The sequence below is a fragment of the Triticum urartu genome, chromosome 1A (assembly GCF_056163025.1).
Source record: "Triticum urartu cultivar PI428250 chromosome 1A, HENAU_Tu73, whole genome shotgun sequence".
Taxonomy (NCBI): domain Eukaryota; kingdom Viridiplantae; phylum Streptophyta; class Magnoliopsida; order Poales; family Poaceae; genus Triticum; species Triticum urartu.
The window spans coordinates 504,917,174-504,938,315 of NC_141873.1; the positions used below are offsets into that span (position 1 = coordinate 504,917,174).

The 21,142-nt window shown below is 52.6% G+C and overlaps 1 pseudogene; it reads right to left on the bottom strand.

Annotated features, from left to right (window-relative positions):
• Positions 1–1,245: 1,245 nt before the first annotated feature.
• On the bottom strand, positions 1,246–4,564 carry LOC147991999 (uncharacterized; annotated as a pseudogene).
• Between the last annotated feature and the right edge of the window lie 16,578 nt (positions 4,565–21,142).

Consider the following 21,142-nt stretch of genomic DNA (forward strand, 5'->3'; position numbering starts at 1 on the left):
ATGCAGCACCTTGACCTCTCCAAGGGCCACACGGTCGCGCACGAAATGCAAATCAATCTCGACATGCTTGGTGCGCTGGTGCTGAACGGGGTTGGATGAGAGATACACGGCACTCACATTATCACAATACACAATGGTGGCTCGTCGAGGAGGGCGATGAAGCTCAGCAAGAAGTTGGCGAAGCCAACAGGACTCGGCGACGCAGTTGGCAACTGCGCGGTACTCAGCCTCAGCACTGGATCGGGACACAGTGTGCTGTCGCTTGGATGACCAAGAGACGAGGTTAGAGCCAAGAAACACACAAAACCCGGAGGTGGAACAACGGGTGTCGGGGCAACCGGCCCAATCAGCGTCACTGTAGGCGAGAAGATCACGCGAGGAAGAGCGGTAGAGCTGGAGCCCGTAGTGAGTGGTGCCACGGAGGTAGCGCAACACACGCTTGAGCAGCTGGTAGTGTCCCTCCATCGGTGCATGCATAACAAGACATAGCTGCTGCACTGCATAAGAGATGTCCGGGCGAGTGAGCGTGAGATACTGGAGTGCACCAGCGAGGCGACGGTAGTGTGTGGGATCATTGTAAGGGACACCGTCGGCACCAGAAATCTTGCTGCTAGTGTCAACAGGAGTAGAGATGGGCTTGCAGTTGAGCATCTGGGCGCGGTCGAGTATCTCAAGCGTGTACTGCTCCTGGGAGAGAAAGAGACCGGTGGTGGAGCGATGGACGTTGATCCCAAGAAAATGGTGAATGTCACCAAGATCACTCATAGAAAACTCGCCGGTGAGAGCGTGCACGAGCGACTCGAGGAGAGAGGTGGTGCTGGCGGTGAGAATGATGTCATCAACATACAAGAGTAGATACGCTAGAGAGGTGCCGCGCTGGAGGATGAAGAGCGAGGTGTCACACTTGGAAGACACAAAACTGAGGGAGTGCAGAAAACGGGTGAACCGGAGGAACCAAGTGCGAGGCATTTGTTTAAGCCCATAGAGGGACTTGTTCAGACGGCAAACATGTGTGGGAGAGGTGGCATCGACGAAACCGGAGGGTTGCTGGCAATACACAACCTCGGCAAGATCACCGTGGAGAAAGGCATTCTTGACATCCATTTGTCAAATGGGCCAAGATTTGGCGGTCGCAATGCTGAGGACCACCCGGATCGTGGCCGGCTTGACCACAGGACTGAATGTCTCCCTGTAGTCCACACCCGGCTGTTGGGTGAAACCACGCACCACCCAACGTGCCTTGTATCACGCCAAAGAGCCGTCAGAATGGAGCTTGTGACGGAAAATCCACTTCCCGGTCACCACGTTGACACCTGCAGGACAAGGAACCAAAGACCACGTATCATTCCAAGTTAGCGCGTTATACTCATCGACCATCGCGGATGCCAGTGCGGGTCCTTAAGGGCTGAACGGTACGAGGAAGGGATAGGGGAAGGTACGTCGGCAACGTGGAGATCAAGGACTTGTTTGGGCATGGCATAGCCGGTTTTGCTCCTGGTACGCATCGGGTGTGGGTTGCTGGGCGGGGAAACATGGACGGCATGTGGCGGTAGCTGGGGTTTGGGAGAAGGCAGCGGGAGGCGTGGCGGCGTGGGACTGGGAAGGAAAGGAGACCGCACGGAACGCGAGTGCGATGCGCGGGGTGATCCCGAGAGATGCGATGGGGTCAAACCCCCTGGCGGTGATCCCAAGGGAGGCGCGGTGCAAGGCATGAGTGGTGGGGAGTCGGGCGCGGAGGACGGGGAACACGCGGGAGACGTGGGCGGGGTAGGTGGTGCATGGCTGGAGGGGCCCGCAGCTCGCGGCTGGTTGGCTGCATGGCGGGCGGGTCCAGCGGCGGGACTGGGAGGGGATGGTGGAGGCGCGGTGGTTGGGCCAGCTGGCGGTGCGGGAGGGGCGGGCTTGCCGGGCGGGAGATCTGGCAGGGTGCAGCGGTACGAGGTACGGGGAACGTGGGGGTTAGGATTTTCTGCGGCTGCGGATCCGGCGGAAACAGAGAAGGGAAAAACGCTTTCGTCAAAAGTGATGTGCCGGGAAACGATAACCTTATGGGTGGCTAGGTCGAGACACCGGTAACCTTTCTGTTCGCGTGGATAGCCAAGAAAAATACAACGTGCGGAACGGGGCGAGAGCTTGTGTGGGGTTGTGGCGGAGAGGTTCGGGAAGCAGAGGCATCCGAACATCCGGAGGTGGTCGTATGTAGGATGGACACCATATAAAAGGAAATATGGGGTGAAGTGATGAATGACACGAGAGGGTCGGATGTTGAGAAGCATGGTGGCGGTGTGTAGGGCCTCAACCCAGAAGGGAGGTGGTAGGGCGGCTTGGAGGAGCAGCGTGCGGATGACGTCGTTAGTGGTGCGAATATGGCATTCTGCTTTCCCGTTTTGCGGAGAGGTGTGAGGGCAGGTGAGACGGGACACAACACCATGGGAAGAAAAATAATCACGAAGAGACGTGGTGAGAAACTCGCCCCCGTTATGGCATTGCACACACCGGATGAGTACATCGAACTGTGTAGAGATAAACTTGAAGAAGCGAAGAAGGGTGTCACATGTGTCAGACTTGGTGCGTAGAGGGAAATTCCATGAAAAATGCGTGTAATCATCAACAATAACCAGATAGTACTTGTAGCCAGAGTAACTAACAACAGGGGAGGTCCAAATATCACAATGGATTAATTGAAACGGGGCACAAGTATAAGAGGTGGATGTGGGAAAAGGTAGCCGAGTATGTTTGCCCATTTGACACGCATCACACAAGTGTGAGGAACGAGCCTTGTTATTACATGCAGAAAGAAAATCTGAAGGAAAATGGGAAAACGTGGAGGAGCTAGGGTGCCCAAGCCGCCTATGCCAGAGATCAGTCGTGGAGATGACGAAGGCAGTGGAGGTGGTAGCGCCATTATTGTCGGAGAAAGGATAAAGGTCCCCGTCACTGTTGACCCTCAGGAGCAGCGCCTTGGTGGCTAGGTCCTTCACAGAAAAACCATGAGGGTCAAATTCCACAGAACATAAATTGTCACGGGTGAACTTGCGTACGGAAATAAGATTTTTGACAATATTGGGAGAAAGAAGGATATGGCGCAAATAAAAGGGCTTGGGAGGGAGGTGAGCAGTACCAACAGCAAGGACGGGAAGGCGAGAACCATTGCCAACGATGATGTGACGAGTATAAGGAGCTAAAACAGAATGATAAGAGGACAAGGTACCTGGATCCCCGGTGACATGGGAGGCGGCGCCGGTGTCCATGATCCACTCGGCGTTGGTGGGGAAGGCGGAGCCGTAGGTGAGGGCGGCATGGTACATGGCCGCCGCATCCAAGCCGGGAGGAGCGCTGTAGGGTGCAGGAGCCGGGGGTGGCGGGGCGTGGCTCAACAGGAGCGGATACGCCTCGTGCGGCGCGCCGGGGCGGGGGCTGAGGACGCCGGCAGAATTGGGAGGGATCCAGGGCGCGCGTGGGGGAGGAAACGGTAGTCCCATCGGCGCGAAGTACCCAAGCCAGGGCTGGGCGCCGGCGCCGCGGCCGGCAGGAGCGTCACCACGCCCACGCCCACAGCCGCGCCCACGGCCTCCACGCTGGGCGCGCACTACTCCAAGTTGGCCACCGCGCCCATTGCCATCGTTGGGGGCGCGATCGCCACCGCGGTCGCCGCCGCGAGGACCGCCATGATCTCCAGCGCGGTCACCGTGCTCATCATGCTGGACGGCAAGGACCTGCGCCCCCTCGGCGCGCGCTTGTCCATGGAGAGCTCGGCGAGGACGAGCCGAGATCGCGCCTGGTTGGACGTCGGGAGGGGCACGGTCGATTGGATGATGGCCACCTGCATCGCGAACTTGGGCCCGAGGCCGTCGAGCATCTGCAGAGTCAGGGTGCGGTCGGTGACCGGCTCCCGGACATCAGCAAGAGCAGCGGCGAGGCCCTGAAGGCGACGCCAGTAGTCGTTGACGCTGATATCGCCGTGGATGGTCGACCGGAACTCTTGGCCCAGATGCATGGCCTGCTCCGCCTCGTTGTCCAGGAAGTACTCATGGAGCCGGGACCAGATGGTGAAGGCAGACGAGCCGGCCGGCGCGACCACGTCAAGAAGGTCCCCCTCGATGGTGGAGAAGAACCAGAGGACGACGGTGTTGTCGTCATCGCGCCAGTCGGGATCGCCCATCCGACGAGCCGAGACAGCCCGCACGTGGTCCTCCGCGTGATAACGCCCGAGCAGCAGGGTGATGTAGTTGCACCAGCGGGTGAAGTTGGCCCCGTTGAGGGCGAGCTTGAAGTTGATCACGCCGGCGACGCTAGTGGGAAGAGGTGGTTTGGGGTTGGAGGAGGACGGCAGGGTCACGGTGTTGGCAGTGGTGTTGGGAGGGAGGGTGGAAAGAGGAAGACCGGTGGAGTCGGAGATGTCGACGGAGCCAGAGGCGTCGACGGTGGCCGGAGCACGAGGGCGCAGGTCTACGGCAGGGAGGGTGGCAGCGGCGGCGGCTGCGGCGGCGGCAGCGGTGGCGGCTGCGGCAGCGGTGGCTTGATCGGCATCAGCCTCGCGCGGAGAGGAGGGAGGAGTAGTCATGGCTCTGATTACCAAACAGGATAATGAATCTCACGTGATGTATTGCCTTAGTCAGAGCCGGTTACATATACACGTTGCTGCCCTACATGCAGGGCATGATTACAGGAGATGGCTCTAGACTAGGAAGGCTCCTGGAGACTAGGACTAATAGTTACAACATCAACAAGATATACATCACAGGTTTACAAGAGTAACGTGACAGTTCAACAAAAACAACAACAACTGTTTGAATGAGCATGAGATGATTGCACTGCATGCTTGGCACCGTATCAATTGTGAGACAAGATAAGCTATCCAAAGGAACATTCTGCTTGATCTGCTTGGAATATACTTGCTCTATTCTAAATATAAGTCTTTTTAGTGATTCCAGAATGGACTAAAATGAGTGAATCTATGATATAAAATATGTCTATATACATCCGTATGTAGTTCGTATTAAAATCTCTAAAAAGACTTATATTTAGTAACGGAGGGAGTAGGAAGCATGTGTACCTTTTGTGTTCTTATGAACCTACACTAGATCATTTATGGCGCGCGTTGCTGCGCCCATCTATTTTTGCACTCTAATGTTAAGGATTGATACAAATATATTGTTTTAATATGATAATGTACTGTATATATTTGTAACTTTAAGCTAATTTGGTCTATCATACCCTAAATCAGTGATGGGCGTTCACTTGTTGTGATTGCGCTGCTTTATTTCGTTCACTTGTTGTAATTGCACTGCTCTATTTTATAATCCATCATTTTTAGTTGATTAGTTTTTTAACACAATTTTTAGCTGATTAGTTGGGGTTACATAGTCCAGGAAAAGATCTCACTGGTCTCCCTCAGTGTTAAAAGGATTCAATATTTCCACTAATGACATACCTGGACTGCGTAAAGGCAATATGCACTACCCAATTTATAATCTCTTCTATCAAGAATGTGCAGAAGAATCCATGAACATAATATTGAACCCACGTTGGAATGTTGTGGCTCTTAGTTGCCATGGCCTTGCTTCTCCTCTCCCGAACATGGCCTTAGTCCTTGGGTGGCTAGGCAGGCTTGTCATTCTTCCCTTGCCGTTGTGCTCGCCATTCTCAATCTGCCTTATGATTCATCAGGGCCACCTACCTCTCGGCATAATCCGTCTTGGACAATTTAGCATCTGATTGTGTTTTCTTCTTTACTTGAAAGCCAGAATTTCTGCAGAATTGCAAGTGTAAGTGGTACACAACACTGGTAATGGTCATAATTAGCTAACAAAAAGAAACCTGATGTGCTCATGGGAGGGTCACTTTATCTTTTTACATGCGCAAAGCAAACAAGTACCGTACAGTCATTAGAAGTGTGAGTTTTTCCATGCCAATACTATTAATAAGAAAGATCATGTGGCTCATTTCATGATATAGGGAATATATACACATTGGAAATCAAATAACAGTATGATTGGTTCCTTTTGGCCAATTGAATTTTTTTGCTAAGCCTAAGATTTTGGGAGCATCAATGAAGATGCCTTCTTATAAATAAAACATCAGTAGTGATGATTTCACCTTGTACAGATGGAACCATGCAAGATGAATAGCCTTTTGGATGTTTTTTCGCACTTGAAATAGCCTAACTTCTAGTTAGAGCATCAGGAAGCTATCGAGAAGTTTCCTGACCAGTGTACAACAGATTAAAAAAATCCAACCGTCCAAGTTTCCTGTCAACTGCGTATCACAATTTCTACTGACAAGATCAGATATATGATGTTATCAATGAGATGGATCAGCTTAACATGATATTTTTTTAATTATGCACGCATGTAGCTTAAGTCAAGTAAATTAAAAGAATTGTGTGCTTAGAGTTTGTTGGTTCATTATATACAGTAGATTAAAAGAACCCAGGCACTTCATGGTTCAGAATATGCATGAGAGTACATTGGTAGCAGCAACAACACAAGACATAGATTCATAAGCAGTAAAGTCAATATATGCTATATCATGCATGTATGTATACATTCGTCCTTTCTTGGATGTTGTACCATGTATTTAGGAAAGAGATTGTTGGTGTTTTCTTGGCATCACCTCTTTCTAGAATATCTTGATTGTGTTTTTTGCTCATTTTACTGTATCATTATAAGAAATCTGCCGGATACATCAACAAACAGTACCATGTCATGAGTAAAACATATACATGCATTCACACGTCCTAGATAGATGGATGTTAAAGTATGAAGGGATCTGCTTTGCCAGTCTACGTGAACTAATTAGCTGGATATCAGCTGTTGCACATTGTCAGGAGAAGAATACTCCAAGCCAATATACAAGAATCAACCTCCAAGATTTGCCCAAATCAATTAACCAGAAACAGGATGAGCACTTCCTGTACAAAATTGAGATTGAAAACACATTAGCACATTGGAATCACTGGGTGGGAGAGGCAAATTGTAGGGGAAATAAATTCTGCAGGAAAGACGAAGACGAAGAAGCAACCTAACCAAAAACATATTTTCACACATGCGCATGAACTCAAGCATGTGTAGGTTGCCAGTAACGTACCTGGATTAATCGCGGACAGTAAGTGACGTACTTAACTACCAAGAATAGGAACTACCTTCACGCCGGCTGATAGCCTTCAATGACCTATAACCAAACGAAGGTGTGGTTCCCGTCTCCTTGTCTAAATCACCTTCTGGAAGCTGCGTCGCGGCCGTCTCCCTGTCTAAATCACCTGCTGGAAGCTGCGTCGCCTCGCTCTACATTAATCGTCCATGCCTACGTGGAGCCACCCTGCATCACGCCGCTTTGCGAGCCGAATCACCGCACTTCGCACGCCATCGGCACGCCCCCGCATCACCTCTGCCTCGTCCGCATAGGCCAGCCTCGCTGGCTTTTATTCCCTCTCCCTAACAGATCGATTGGATCGGATGAAAGGCAGGGAGGAAGAAGCATATATACACATACCACCTAGTAGAAACTGAAGTTTCAAGGAGATGAGTCGTCAGCCCGGCCATGAATGCGTGCTTCAATACGAAAGTATGATTGCGTGTTTGAAGTCTGAGCGGAGCAGTTACCAGCAGATGAGGCGCCGGCCATTAGAAACGGACCATCCTGCCGCGCCGCTGGACTGACGGACCACGGAGGCGATGTACGCCTCGTTCGTGCAAACCCAGCACAGCCGCCGATGCAATCCGAGACCGTGGTCAGGCCGCACAATCAGAACAGAGGAGGAGCAGGGTCGTGACCGGTTTTAGAGCATCTCCAACAGGCGCGCCAAAACTAGCGCCGCGCCGCAAAATCCCCCCTTTTAGCACGCGCGCAACCGGAATAGTTGCTCCAGCGGGTGCGCGAAAACCGCGTGCGCGGCATACATAGTCCAGCGCGCGGGCCGAAACGCAACCGCGCGCTGCTTATTTGCTGCGCCCGCTCCCGCGCGCTGGACTCTCGCGCGCTCGCTCGCACCTCCCACCCCCCATCCAGCCGCGCCGCCGCCGCCGACCGCGCCACCCGGCGACCGTTCCGGTGCTTCCCCGGCCTATCCCCGCCCCGCGCGCACTTTCTCCGGCCCCCCTCTAGGCCCGCCGACCCGCGCGCGTGCTGGTCCGCCAACGAACAGCGCCCGCGCGCTCGCTGCCGCTCGGCGCCCGCAAGGTGTTCGACAAAATGCCTAGAAGGTATGTATTGCCCAAAAGCCATGAATTTCGTGCATGTTGATTGTAGTTTTTTATTTATAGCATAGTATTCAACATTGTAGATGAGTTCGTCGTATGATTCTTCCGAAGAAGAATTTGATATGGAAGAGGAGGAGGATCTTGCAATGATCCTAGCTATGCATATTAATAAAAAACCGAAGCACGGTGGTTCGGTTATGGGTCGGCAAAAAGTTTGGAGGGATAGGATCGATGCCCACAACAGATTGATTAGGCATTATTTTGCGGAGAATCCCACATACCCCGAGTCGTATTTTCGTCGCCGGTTTAGAATGAGCACCGAGTTGTTCAGACGCATTGCAGAGAAACTAGCGAGCCATGACCGCTTTTTTCAGCAAAGGAGGAATGCCGCTGGAGAGCTCGGGCATAGCACCTTTCAGAAGGTGACAGCCGCTTTGCGTATGTTGCCATACGGTATACCGGCTGATCTAGTTGATGATCACTTGGCTATGGGTGAGAGCCAAACCATCATGTGTGTCAAGCGCTTCGCAGTCGGAATTGTGCAAGTCTTTGGCGAGGAGTATTTGAGATCTCCCAACGCTGAAGACGTCGCAAGGCTTTTAGCGATGAACAAAGCTCGCGGTTTTCCTGTCATGCTTGGCTCAATAGATTGCATGCATTGGACTTGGAAGAATTGTCCAAAGGCATGGCATGGGCAATTCCACGGCCAAAATAGGGTTCGACTATAATCCTTGAAGCGGTGGCCGATCAAGAGACTTGGATTTGGCATGCATTCTTTGGAATGCCTGGATTTTTGAATGACATCAATGTTGTCAACCGGTCACCACTGATGAGTAAGATTGCAAATGGGGAGTTGCCACCGGTGCAGTTTGTAGCAAATGGCCGTACATACAACTATGGCTATTATCTAGCGGATGGCATCTATCCAAAGTGGCAAACCTTTGTCAAGCCGTTGAAAAAGCCAGAAGGTAAGAAAAATCTTGATTTCCACAATGCTCAGGCGACGGTTAGAAAAGATGTGGAGAGAGCTTTTGGGATTTTGCAAGCCCAATTTGCTATTGTGAGAGGACCGGCTAGATTTTGGGATCAAAAGATGCTTTGGTACATAATGCACGCTTGTGTGATCATGCACAACATGATCATCGAGAATGAGCGTGGCCAAGATGTAGACTACTCTCAGTATGAGCTCTTGGGATATCCCGTGCGAGTGCGACGGAGGGCTGAAAGGGTGGCCCATTTTGTTGCCTCCTATCATGCCATTCGACGTCCTGCAGCGCATAATGATCTTCAGAAGGATCTCATTGAGGAGTGGTGGGCATGGAATGGACGACAAAGAGCATCATGATTTGTGCGTTCGTTATTGTATTGTTGAACTATCTATTGTGTTTAATTGCACTATTTATTGTATTGAATGATAAACTGTTTGTTTGAGTTGTAATAAATGAAATTGAACTATTTATTTTTGATTTTTTGCTTTTGTTTTCGAATGCATATGTTGTTTGTGCGAGTCGCGCGCGCTGCATTTTTGCGCGCTGCATTTTAGCGCGGCTGCTGGAGCCAGTGCTGCGCTCCGCGCCAATGCCGGGGTACTGATCCACGGGCACCTATGGGACCGGCGGACCGAGTCCCTTTCGGTTCAGCGGGGGCGAAGGTCGCACGAAGAGCGGATCGAGGCGAAGCACACGAGCAGTTTACCCAGGTTCGGGCCGCACGGATGCGTAAAACCCTACTCCTGCTTTGTGGTTTGTATTGAGTTCTTGATCGGGAGCGCGGAGTGCTACAGTACCCTCCAGCAGCTAACGAGACCGAGTGTGAGTGTTCTCTTTTCTCCCGACCCCCCCTCTACGTTGCGCATGGGCCTCCTTTTATATGCTCAAGGGGTCACCGACAGGTGGCAACATAGACAAGGGTAAAAATGGAAAGGTGCTGCGGTTGGTACAGCTACCTGCTACAGTGTATCATACCTAACCCTGACGGCAGGGGACAAGGGCATTAAATGCCCGTATGTGTCGCCTAAATAGTGCAAAAAGGGACCGTCAGGGGTGCCACTGCTCGCCACGATGGCAATCTTGTCAGCGCCGCTTGCCACCGCGCACCGCTGGCTGCACAGCCTCCCGCCACGTACGCCTGGAAGGGTCCCAGAGCGACACGTTGGTGGATGTGCTGGAGCATGGACACAGAGTGGTGGCTTGCCGCGGCAAGCGCCTTGCCGCGGTCGTTGTTTTGCCGCGTCCGGGAGCTTGTCGCTCACCGGGCCTTGCCGGGACGTGTGGCGCGTCGCGGCAAGTTCCTTGAGATGCCTTGGTTGGCCTTCCCGGCAAGCTCCTCTTGCCGGGGTCTTGTCTCCTTGGCTTTGATATGCCTTGGTTGGCCTTCCCGGCAAGCTCCTCTTGCCGGGGTCTTGTCTCCTTGAATGGCTCCAGGGGAACCACGGAGGACCTTGGCGGTCACCCGGCAAGCCTTGCCGCGGGATGCTGCGACTGCCCGTGCACAAGTTCGGGATACTAGGGTACCCCTACTCTAGTACACCGACAGGAGCCCCCGGGCCTGGGCCATACACGGTGCCGAGCGCTGTTGGGCCAGGCCCAAAACAGGGCACGGGCACGCGCGGCCTAGATTACGCAGCATCTTTCTCCGTATCCACCGCGCCCTCCCCGAACGGCACGCGTTGAATGCGGCGTCGTGGGAGAGATCGTGGGTGGTTTCTTTATTCGGAAATGCGGAACGTCCGCCCCCTCCCTCCTTATAAGCAGGGGAAACAGGGGCAGTTTGCCCATTCGCCGGTTGCTACTCCAATCTCGGAAATCTCCGCCGTTCCCTCGTCTTCCCAAAGCTGAAAGAGAGCAGCGCCTCGCCCCCCATCACCACCAGCACCACCAACGCCGTCGACCTCCTCCACCACTTCCGCCATGGCTCCGAAAGCCGACAAGGGGAAGGTTGTGAAGTCGACCGAGGCGCAGCGGCTTGCGGCGCTGCGAAAGGAGCGGGCAGTCTTCCCCCCCAAGCTTGCCGCGAGGGAGCTGAGGGAGAACTACTATCTCTTCTGGTCGACGGAGACGCGAGCGCATCCGCGCACGAAGGTACTTCCAGCCGCCGCTTGGAAAATGGCTCCAAACGGATATCCTTTCTTCGCCTTGTTCTTCTACTGCGGGCTCTGCCCGCCCTTCTCTGAGTTTTTCTGCGATATCATGAACACCTACGGATTCCACCTCCTTGACTTCACCCCCAATGCCGTTCTGACCATGGCAGTTTTCACACATCTCTGCGAAAACTTTGTCGGAGTCCATCCCAATGTAGCCCTTTTTCGCCACTTCTTTATGCCCCGAGTAGAGAGAGGAGAACCTTTATCCGGCGGAATCGCCTAGATCTCGAGGGCCGGCAAGAAGGACACTTATTTGGAGGGAGAGTTCCGCGGCAAGTGGGAAGAATGGAGAGCAGACTGGTGCTGGATTGACGAGGAGAATCCGCAGCCGTTTACCGCCCGGCGCCAAACCCCAGTAGCACGCGGCAGCGATTGGAGTGACGTGGCCCCGGAAGATGACAGGCTGAAGATTGCCGTCGCTCGGATCCTACGCCTCAGGCTTGCCGGGCTCACTGTAGGCGCTGTTGGCGCAGACTTTCTTCGCCGCCGCATTGCCCCCTGCAGGAATGGGGGAGACCCACCTGAAAATTCAAGAATGCGGTGGATATCATGAGGCTGCGTCCAGGCCTCAATTTCAACTTCACTGTTTTGGAGCTCAACGCAATGCTCCAGGAGCTATTCAAGTACGACCCTCAGCATCCCGAAGTGTTTAGGTTGCCGGGGGGTGTTGTTCCGCTGTGCAACAACTCTGCGCTCGACCGCATCCGTGCAATGATGCCGCTGTGCGATTCGCATGGAATTGCCCCAACTTGGCAAGAGCCTGCAGATGACGTTGTGCAGCAGTTCTTTGACGACTTGGTAGAAGTGCCGATCTGCTCCGATGAAAAGGATAGGCTCACCCGCGACACCACCGATGAGGAGATGACACGCATCGCCATCAGGCTAGAAGAGGCGGCGGCAGCCGCAGCCGCGGGCGAATTTGGATTCACCGTGGAGGAGGCAGATGCAGCAGAGGCGGCAAGCCGTGCCGAGCGAGGGGAGCCCGCCGGCGGGAAAGGGCTTGCCGGGCATAACGCCGAGTCGAGCAAGCCCGCCAAGGATACGAGCGGCTCGCTGGAGATCAACTCCTCTTCCTCCTCATCTTCAGGCAGCTCGCCACAAGCAGAGTCTCCATCCCCGCCAAGAAGGCGTCTCCACAAGGTTGGGGACGTAGCGGGGCGGCAGGCGGGTGAACAGTCGCCGCGCCGCGTGACGCGCTCCACCGCGGCAAGCACTGGTGCTGCGGGAGCACCTCATGCTGCTGCGGCAACTGGAGCGGGGTCGTCTCAGGCCACCGCCACCGTTCCCGCCAAGCGGCCAAGGGAACCTACTCCTCCGCCTCCTCGCGCTGGACATGGGCCGGACTTCAACTTCTCCGCGTTTAGCTCCGACGAGGAGGAAGAAGAAGAGTAAGCTTCTCTTGTTGTACCTGTAGTTCTTCAATTCTTGTTGTTTTATCTTGTATCTCATTTGCTTTACTCTGAACTTGCTCCTTTTCAGGACTCTGGCCTAGAGAGCAGCGAAGAGAGCCAAGGTCCCGGTGATTGTCATCGAGGACGAACCCACCGCGACAGCAGGAGGTGCGCCCGAGACCACCTTGCCGGACCCGGCAACTGTTCTCTAGAGCAGTCCCCAGCGTAAGTATATGGTTTACTTGCCGTTGTTAGGCGCGCATGGATACTCTTTCTTGGCTGACATCTGACTGCTGGTTTGTGTAGGCACAGAGTAGCCCCACCAGGAGCGCCCGGAGACCGTCCCCGAAATGCCAAGGGAGAGTCCTCCGGCAAGTGAGAGTTCTCCGGCAAGGGACAACACCAGCGTTCCCCCGGCGACGGAGACTACGACTGCTGAACCCAGTAGAGGTAATCTTCTCTTCAAGGCTTCCCTTGGGTTCTTCTTCTTGGATATTTGCTTGATTTTTCTCGCTTCTCCGGCAATCAGACCCATCTGCTGCGGAGCCGATGGAGACTGAGGTTGCTGTCGACAACGCAGCTGCCACTAAAGAAACAGCCGGCGCTGATGATCCCGCTGGCGACGAGGCCGCCAAAGCTGCCGCCGCAGCAGCTGGCGAGGGATCTGGCGATCGCACTGACGGCCCTGAGGCCGCAGGAGCGCCAGGCGCTACGTCGACCGCCGACCCGTCCGCCGCTGCCGCAGCGCCAGGCTCCGAAGAGCCCCGGCCAAGCGTCTACCTGAAGGCCGGCGATGGCGTCTTCATCAACCTCCCCTGGGCGTCAAGCTCCAGGGCGCCGGTCAAGGGAGAGAGCTTCGACGGAGAGGTGCTCGCCTCCGCTGGGCTGACGCTAGTTGACGCGCCGAGCAGCAGCAGCGGCGAGCCTGAGGAGGAGCGGCTGCTGCGGAAGCTGTTGTCGCTCTACCGCGCGCGGCAAGCCAAGCTGAAATCCCGCGAGGCGCTTGTCGCGAAGGCGGGAGCAGATATCGAGAAGCGCACAGATGAGCTCTGGGGTCTCTACCAGGAAACTCTCCGGTCCCTGGCAGAGGAGCGGGAGCAACTTGCCGAAGCGCAGAAGGCCTTCTTCCTCGAGAAAGCCGAAGTTGAAGAGCAACAGCGGCTTGCCGCTGAGAAGCTGTTTGCGCAGGAGGGCGAGCTGGCGCAGCGGAAAGTTAACCTCGATAGCCACGAGGAGGAGCTTGCCGCGCGTGAGCAAGAATTCGGCGGAGCCCTTAAGCAAGCAGAGGATGCTGCCGCAGTTGCCGAGGCCGCCAAGAAGGAGCTGGAGACGAAGGTGGCGCAGCTGGAGGCCGATCTCAAGGCGAGTGGTGAAGAGCTTGCCGCGCTCAAACTTGAGCGGGAGAAGGACGCCCAGAGCAACTCAGAGCTGCAGGCTCGTCTCGCTGAGAAGGGCAAAGAGCTTAGCGCCGCCAAGGATTCCAACGCAGATCTTGAGTTGAAGCTGACCACTTTGACCAAGACGCTGGTGAAAGTGGAGCACTGGACGGAGGGTCTTGTGAGTGCTGCCGCAGATATCGACAGGGAGCTGGCGCAGCTGGGGGTGGAGGATCTCGGGTATTCCTCCGATGAGAACCTTCAACCCAGCGCCAAGCTCACCTTGTTCTTCAAAGGCGTGGCGACGGCCCTCCAGCGGCTCCGGGAGAAGATCCCAAAGCAGCTGGCTGACGAGTCGTGCAAGATCTGCGCGGGAGCTCTTCAAAAGGTGTTGATGAAGGTGGTTTTCCGCAACCCGGGCCTCAACCTCACCAACGTCCTCAAGACCCTGCCGCCGGATGCTTACCTGGAGGCGCTCAAGACCCTTGTCGCACCCATTGTGGACAAGGTGAGCGGTATCAAGAGGATTGAGGGCGATCGTGTAGACTAGGCCGCCCATTTCCTTCTTTTCTTGTCGCTGCTGGTCATGTTACGAAAACAATCTGTTAGAGCCGCGACAAGCTATTTTGTAATATAGCTCTTTTCTGGGTAATGATTGCAATGTTATTCCCTTTACTTGATTCCTCCCTTTGTATGTTTTTGCCCTACGCTTTTAGGGAACTTGCCGGTGCAGGCACCTTAGCCGCGAGCGCTGAGTGCAGGATGTCAGCAGCCTGCTGGCGGTGCCGCTACCGACAAAAAACCTCGTCGCAACTAGTCGCAGCTCACTTAAGTTGTTGAGCGGACTCGAAACAAAGTAAGGGCGCAACTAGCTACGAGTTGGTTCCTCCGCGCACAGGTTTCCATACAAAGTGCGGTCGTTCAAGGGAGATAACTTAAAAGTTTAAAAAATCTGATTGCTCAAACTTTGGCAACTTAGCTTTTCTGTTGTTTGCTTCCCGGTAAGGCAAAACTTTCTTGAACGACGCCTGGTCCATACCATTATCTTCTCCTTTCCCCCGTCAAACTTGTGGGCGAGGGAACCTTCCTTTCTTTGAGAAAAAAGAAAGAGGAGAATATAAAGATATGGAGCCTTACGGCTCGTTATTGCTTACCGGGGGTAGGTGCTGCACAAAGTGTCAGATAACACATGCAAAAAATAGGAAGCATGAAATTGACAAGATGTGCGGAGCACATGAGCTTTACTTATGCACGGGGTCTGCGCCCGGCTTTGTATAAAGGATTACATGCAACAGCGGCAAGACTTGTACAAAAGGTGGTTGCCGGAACAAGTTCCGGCAACCGCGCCTTACGGGTAAAACTTACGAAGGTGCTCAATGTTCCAGGAGTTGCTCACCGGAAAGGCATCTTCGGTCTCAAGGCGGACAGCGCCAGGCCTAGTGACTCGTTTCACCCGGTAAGGGCCTTCCCACTTCGGCATCAACTTGTTGGGATTCTTGGCGGACTGAACATGCCGAAGAACAAGGTCGCCTTCCTCGAGACTTCTGGCATTAACTTTGCGGCTATGGTAGCGGCGCAAAGCTTGCTGGTAGCGAGCAGCTCGCACAGCAGCCTGAAGACGGTCTTCCTCAAGGAGCAGCGCGTCATCTTGTCGCAGCTGCTCTTGCTCAAGCTCATCATAAGCGAGCACTCGAGGTGACCCGTATACGAGTTCTGTGGGGAGAACTGCCTCTGCTCCATAGACTAGAGCGAAAGGTGTCTGGCCAGTGGCTCGATTTGGCATCGTCCTGATCGACCAAATAACCACCGGCAGCTCCTCGATCCAGTTTCTTCTGCACTTGTGCAGCCTGTCGAAAGTCCTGGTCTTGAGCCCACGCAGCACTTCAGCATTTGCCCTCTTCGCTTGACCGTTGCTTCTCGGGTGAGCAACAGAAGCGAAGCAGACCTTGGCGCCAAGATCTTGGACGTACTGCATGAAGGTGCGGCTCGTAAATTGCGCACCGTTGTCGGTGATTATCCTGTTAGGGATCCCGAAGCGGTAAACAATCGACCTGAAGAACTTGACTGCTGACTGTGCTGTCACCTTCCTCACTGCTTCCACTTCCGGCCACTTTGTGAACTTGTTGATTGCAACGTACAAGTACTCAAAGCCCCTGACTGCTCGGGGAAAGGGGCCGAGGATGTCGAGCCCCCAGACCGAAAATGGACAGGATAAAGGGATCGTCTGGAGAGTTTGAGCTGGTTGGTGTATCTGCTTGGAATGGAACTGGCACGCTTCACACTTGGTTACTTGTGCAGTTGCATCCTGGAGGGCTGTCGGTCAAAAGAAACCTTGCCGAAATGCTTTGCCGGCAAGTGCTCTTGCGCCAATGTGGTGACCACATATGCCTCCATGTATCTCTGCCAACAGCTTTTGTCCGTCTTCCCGGTGAATACACTTCAATTTCACACCGTTGAGTCTTCTTCTGTACAGTGTCTTGTCGACAAACTGGTACATACTTGACTGCCGGGCTACTCTTTCCGCTTCTTCTTGCTCTTCGGGAAGTTCTTCTGTCTGAAGGAAACGGACAATCTGCTGTGCCCATGCTGGAGCTTGTGGCTTGACAACAAGGACTAAAGGCAAATTTGCTGCTGCAGGAACATCCGCTTCTACGGCGAGAACCTGCGGCTCTGCCGGAGCTTGACGTTCCCCGGCAAGCTTGCTGGAGCAAAACTTGTCGGGAGTTTGTGCTTCAACGGAACAAACCCTAGGGCTTGCCGGAGCAGACTGCTCCTCAGCACTCTTGGCGTTGATCTCAGCTACTGCGGGAACATCCGCTTCTACGGCGAGAACCTGCGGCTCTGCGGGAGCTTGACGTTCCCCGACAAGCTTGTCGGAGCAAAACTTATCGGGAACCTCTGCTTCAACGGAACAAACCCTAGGGCTTGCCGGAGCAGACTGCTCCTCAGCGCTCTTGGCGTTGATCTTGGGGACCTTCTTGGCGGCGGCTTCGGGAAGCTCTGCCGGAAAATAGTCACCAGAAATCAACTTCCTCTTCTTGCTCTGTCCAGTTGATGGGGTACTGATCCACGGGCACCTATGGGACCGGCGGACCGAGTCCCTTTCGGTTCGGCGGGGGCGAAGGTCGCACGAAGAGCGGATCGAGGCGAAGCACACGAGCAGTTTACCCAGGTTCAGGCCGCACGGATGCGTAAAACCCTACTCCTGCTTTGTGGTTTGTATTGAGTTCTTGCTCGGGAGCGCGGAGTGCTACAGTACCCTCCAGCAGCTAACGAGACCGAGCATGAGTGTTCTCTTTTCTCCCGACCCCCCCTCTACGTTGCGCATGGGCCTCCTTTTATATGCTCAAGGGGTCACCGACAGGTGGCAACGTAGACAAGGGTAAAAATGGAAAGGTGCTGCGGTTGGTACAGCTACCTGCTACAGTGTATCATACCTAACCCTGACGGCAGGGGACAAGGGCATTAAATGCCCGTCTGTGTCGCCTAAATAGTGCAAAAAGGGACCGTCAGGGGCGCCACTGCTCGCCACGATGGCAATCTTGTCAACGCCGCTTGCCACCGCGCACCGCTGGCTGCACAGCCTCCCGCCACGTACGCCTGGAAGGGTCCCAGAGCGACACGTTGGTGGATGTGCTGGAGCGCGGACACAGAGTGGTGGCTTGCCGCGGCAAGCGCCTTGCCACGGTCGTTGTTTTGCCGCGTCCGGGAGCTTGTCGCTCACCGGGCCTTGCAGGGACGTGTGGCGCGTCGCGGCAAGTTCCTTGAGATGCCTTGGTTGGCCTTCCCGGCAAGCTCCTCTTGCCGGGGTCTTGTCTCCTTGGCTTTGATATGCCTTGGTTGGCCTTCCCGGCAAGCTCCTCTTGCCGGGGTCTTGTCTCCTTGAATGGCTCCAGGGGAACCACGGAGGACCTTGGCGGTCACCCGGCAAGCCTTGCCGCGGGATGCTGCGACTGCCCGTGCACAAGTTCGGGATACTAGGGTACCCCTACTCTAGTACACCGACAGCCAAACCAGGCGATGCGCGCGCGGCATATCTGTTTTTTGCGCGCGGCGCGACCGGCGCCTGTTGGAGATGCTCTTAGGGTTGTACACTTCTGCATTTTATAATTGCGTGTTGCGTTGGGTTGTAGTACAGGCCCAGTACGCCAGTAGGCCCAATTGAACCACAGACGCCCAAAAAAACGCTGGAGCAGCAGCCCGAGAAGGCTAGCCCAGCCTGACAGGTGATTTAGCCTGTACAGAAGATTAGGTGGGATTAAGAGCAAATCTGACGGTCAAAAAAGCCTAAAACTGTCGATCCAACTGATAGAAATGTTGATGGCCTGGGAGGGCTGGAAAAGTGCTCAGTTATAATGTATTTAAATTTGTCAACCAAATATGTTCACTGCATTTTCAGCTGCCTGTATGCTTAGGAAGACACAACATACATAGTTTAGTTTTATTGTTGTTCAATTCTATTTAACAGATGCAGACCAACACACAAGTTTGAATTATTCTACCGACACTTTTTTATTGAGAATTGTTTGCCATTAATTTTTCCCCCTATTGATTATTTTCCCCTAAGAATCCATCAACCATCATTGCCTGTGGCCTGACCCGCTTTCCCAAATGTGCAAACAAACAAATGCCTTCCATGCAGTACAAAGTTTAGTTCCATTCAATGCCAGCGCATGATCTTCTTACAGGAGGTGAACAATAGACTCAAATTTTATTCCTTGGGTTCATATGTGGCATTTACTTATTTGATTTTTGATTAAATTTGCGAGCGAGCTATTTTAGTTAGAATGCACTTTAATAAAAATGAAGGATCGTTCCAAAAGGTTAGTGCGCGGAATGAAACTTCCTATGGAATGTAGTGCAAAAGAATTTGTACAATTTTCTTTCTATAGGATTAATTCACTCGTATAATAAGAGCGCCTAGAAAAAAAATCATATGGATCTATGAACTTTCAATGAAATTTTTTTGGATCAAAGATACCAAGGTGGATTAGAAAGACCACCATGGCCACAATTATTATCGAAAGTGGTATGTTTGTCATGAACTATTTTGACTACAAATAATAGGAAATAAGCCAAACATTTATAAGACTCAGAGAGGATGTGGCGTGCAATTGTATTGAAGTAGGTAGACACCGGAGTAGACGTGGCATGTTGACTCGTTTATATATATTGTTTTTCTCCCGTTGCAATGCACGGACATATTTGCTAGTTTACCTTAAAGGAGGTTGTGCGTTCAGTGCATCCAGGAAACGAGGGTTCGAATCCTGGTTTCGATCGCTTTTTCAAATCCTTTCCTTTCATTAAGCGGGCCGGCCCAATTGCTACAGTAGAAAAAAAAATCCTTCAATGAGAACTACTACTGTCTTGCTTAATGCGAGATATAACTCTCGTGTGTAGGCGCACGATGTACTGCAGGCAAGAGCACGCCGCATGGGGACACCGGTGGGAAGGGCCCAAGTTTGAACTTATGAAGAACTTGGATAGCTGATCGAAGTTTAGTTAAATTCAAATATGACGCCGCTCTCCTCGGTGGCCTCGTGAATACCATGTTCTTATAACACACACGCTTCCAGTCACAGTCAAGAATATCTTGCCACCCAATATCCGACAAATACTAGTGCAGTCGTGTGATTTTTGTAACATCATTTTTCACAAGGTGATCGATCCAAACATGTTGGATGACCTACAGCCAGACATGGTGAGACTACATGCAATGTAGAGATGATATTTCCTTCATCGTTCTTGGGTATCATAGTTCATCACATTGTGCATATGAGATAAGATGTACAACCGTGTATTCTTACATAGCACATATCCCTTTTAATCACTAGTAGAAAAAAGGGTCAAATGTGAAGCACATTAGTGCCGGTTTGAATTTGAGCCGGCACTAATGTGTGCATTAGTGCCGGTTCCAACGGCTAGCTGGCCGCTCTCATTAGTACCGGTTCGTGGTGAACCTTTAGCACCGGTTCGTGCCACGAGCCGGTACTAAAGTGAGTGGTGGCAGGATGTTGTCAGTCCGGAGCCCCTCCAGCACCTTTAGTACCGGGTCGTATCACGAACCGGTACTAAAGGTCGTCCTACATTGACCCTTCGTCCACCCGAGCTCGCTCTGTCCTTCCCCTTTCCCCTCTCCTCTCTGTTCTTTTCCCTCTTCCTCTCAAGCTCATCACACATTTTGCCCAAAATTTGTCAAGATTTGAAGGCCCCATCCATTCAAATAATCATAAAGGTTAGCAACTTTGTCCTTTCATCTCTCATTGCTAGATTAGCTCGTGCAATGCTTTATATAGTGATTGATTTTTGAGTTTACTAATTTGGGAGGAATTATATATATGTGCTAGTATTTGATTTATATGCAATTTGAGGTCAAAAATAACACTTAGTTTGCATATGTAGGTGTGGTTTACTTAGTACCTTCTAAATCTCCGTCGTGACCACCGTCGATCATTCGCAATGTCCCGTCGCCGGCACCACCTTGTGGTGAGCCTCTTGTTCATGAAGTTTTATATAAAAAATTGATGTTTGTGTGATTTGGATATATAGTTACTCGTATAATTATCTTACCCATACGTTGTTTGTTATACATAGTGCCATGGTTTTGATATCCATCCCCGTCGGCCCTTGTCCGGGTTATGATTCAAATGTGGTATATTCTCTTTTAAAACTATTCATTGCATTTCGTGTTTATGACAAATTATGCCCATCAAGTTGACATAGATATTTGTATGTAGGAGGTAGTTGAACCGGAAATTCCAACCGACCCTATTGTCAAGAGGTTAAATTTAGTTGAAAGAGAAAACGAGGATTTGAAGGAAAAATTGAAAAGAATTGAGGGGGAGAACATGGAATTGGAGTTGCATGTTGCCGATGTCGTCGATGATCACAAGATTAAGATGGAGAAAATGCACTTGAAGATTAGAAAGATTAGTAAATATGCCATTCATAGTGAGGCTTGATATCATTATGCTGTTGGATCAATTGTTACCTTAGTTGCGATATTGATCACATTTGTTGTTGCATTTAAAT